The sequence below is a fragment of the Sapajus apella genome, unplaced genomic scaffold, assembly GCF_009761245.1.
Source record: "Sapajus apella isolate SASKATOON/1434 unplaced genomic scaffold, GSC_monkey_1.0 scaffold4004, whole genome shotgun sequence".
In the NCBI taxonomy this organism is placed as follows: Eukaryota; Metazoa; Chordata; class Mammalia; order Primates; family Cebidae; genus Sapajus; species Sapajus apella.
Genome location: NW_022440930.1, coordinates 3,550 through 6,247, shown reverse-complemented (window position 1 = coordinate 6,247; position 2,698 = coordinate 3,550).

Below are 2,698 nucleotides of genomic sequence, written 5' to 3'. Positions count from 1 at the left end.
GAGCAGACACAGTGCAGAGCATGATTTAAGGGAAAAGCAGTTACACCAGGACAAGAATCCACGGCCCAGGCGGCAGCGTTCAGTATCATAAAGATACCCGCTGTATGGCAGGCTTGGGGCGAGAGCCACTCCTCCTGATAAAGGAGTTGTAGGACCTTGCTCCAGTTCTTGTGGAAGGCTGCCCTCAGAACGGCAATCCACCTTGGTGACTGTGAACTTTATCAGCTCTTGCTACTGTGCTGCTCGAAAAGCATCTTCCCATAGAACCCATTGGAAGCTGCCAGAAGGTGGCGGTAACCTTGACAGCTCTGTCACTGCTGTGTGACTTAAAGCATCCGCCTATAAATCTTACAAGTAGTTTGCCCATAGATAGACGTATCGCACACTGCACCCTCTTCACTGCGCACAGCCCACCTTCAAGCCTCGGTGACCTAATGGGGGTGGACCCCTTACTGCACATGGCCCTTGCTTTCGTGGGAACGGGCCCCTTGCTGAGCGCTGTCCACCTCCTGGCCTAGGTGACCTAATGGGGGTGGACCCCTTGTTTTATTGCTCACGACCCTAACACTATCCTTAAAGATGATTTCACTCACTACCCTGCCCCCCTAACCTATACACAATAAATACACTTCTGGACATTCGGGGCCGGGCCTTGCCTCACCTCGCCAGCCTCGCCTGACTCCGCTCATAGGTGGCGTGGCCCCCCGAGCCCAGCTGCGTTTTTCTTGTACTTCTGTGTTCCGTCTCTTTATTTCTCGGATCCTGCACCTCAGCACAGCATAAGGCTCACCCCACGACCCTGTGGGGCCCTCGGCCTTTTATCTGGCTCCCAACGTGCCCTACACTCCCAAGTAGCTGGGATTACAAGCGCCCACCACCACACCTGGCTACTTTTTGCATTTTTAGTAAAGAAGGGGTTTCGCCATGTTGACCAGGCTGGTCTTGAACTCCTGGCCTCTGATGATCCACCAGAGGCTCCCAAAGTGCTGGAATTACAGGCTCACATAAGCCACCACGCCCGGCTCCTCCCGTATACCTCAAATCACCTCTAGATCACTTATGCCGCTGGTGCAATGGAAATGCTGTGTCAGCCGCTATCATACTGCAATGTCTTTTATTTGTACTGTTTTTAATTGCTGCATTGTTATTGAATCTGCAGATGTGGGGCCCGTGAATACAGGGGCTGACCACAAGCCAGCGAGAAAACAACAGCGAACGTGACGGGCCACAAAGCCCTCGTGCCGCACACCCGTGAGGGCTCCCAGAGGCAGAACCAGCAGGGCGAATGTGCAGAGCACGAGTGAGGGCGAGACTAGACACACTTAGAGAAAGACGCATGGATGGGCCGGGTGCAGTGGCTCACACCTGTAATCCTAGCACTTTGGGAGGCTGAGGTGGGTGGATCACCTGAGGTCAGGAGTTCAAGACCAGCCTGGCTATCACGGTGAAACCCCATCTTTATTTAAAAATAATAATAATGTGAAAAAGGAAAAAAAAAAAAAAAAAAAGAGAAAGACGCATGGAGACAAAAGTGGAGACACAGGGAGATGACAGACACTGACTTTAATGAACTGACTCAGGACTGGGGGAGCTAAGTCCAAAATCTGAAGTGCAGGACAGCAGGCTGGAGATCCCAGCAGGAGGTGGGGCTGCAGCTCAGGTCTCCATCTGGATCAGAATCCCCTCTTCCTTGAGAGATCTTAGATTTTTGCTCTTGAGGCCTTCAACTGACTGGGTAAGGCCCACCCACACCACGGTGAAGGTCTTCAACTGACTGAGTAAGGCCCACCCATGCCATGATGAAGGCCTTCGACTGATTGGCTAAGGCCCACCCACACCATGGTGAAGGTCTTCAACTGACTGGGTAAGGCCCACCCACACTGTGTCAAAGGCCTTCAACTGACAGTAAGGTCCACCCATGCCATGGCGAAGGCCTTCAACTGACTGGGCAAGGCCCATTCATGCCATGGCAAAGGCCTTCGACTGATTGGGTAAGCCCCACCCACCCTGTGGCAGGAGAGCTTCTGTACTCAGTATCTACTGATTTAAATGTTAATCACACATAAAAAATACTTCCACAGAAACATCCAGACTGGAGTTTGAGCAAACAAGAGGTACCAGTCCTAGCCCAGCAGACACAGAGAATTCACCATCACACACTTTTGGGGACTGATTCTGATTAACCTCAAACCCAGAGGGCTAGACATGCCCACCACGGTGCTAGGGTGACCACCAACAGTTAGTAAACGGCAAAAAGCTGAGTGACAACGTAAACCAGAAGAAGAGCAAAACTCAGAGGAAAAAACAGACGAGAAGTGGGAGACAAAGAGCAGGGTGAAGTAAAGAAATCCGAAACCTGGCCACAGCTCACGCACACCGACAAAACGTTCTCGTTAAAGATGCAAACAAGCGGCACGAAAAACTGTCTGGGGGCGTCCACGAGAAACACACCTGAATCACTTAGAACAGAAAGGCGGAAAGCAACAGGAGGAAAAACAACACATCTGACAAACACTAAATAAAGGCAAGTTAGCGTCTCTGTGTAACACACAAAGCAGACGCCAAGGCAATGGGCAAGCTGGAGACAGAGTGAGTCCACCGAGGTAAGAGATTCCATTCCCCAGAACCACGCCCCAAACCTCACATCCCCCGCCCCTGAGAACACATCTTCAGAACCTCCAAAGCCACAGGAGGAACA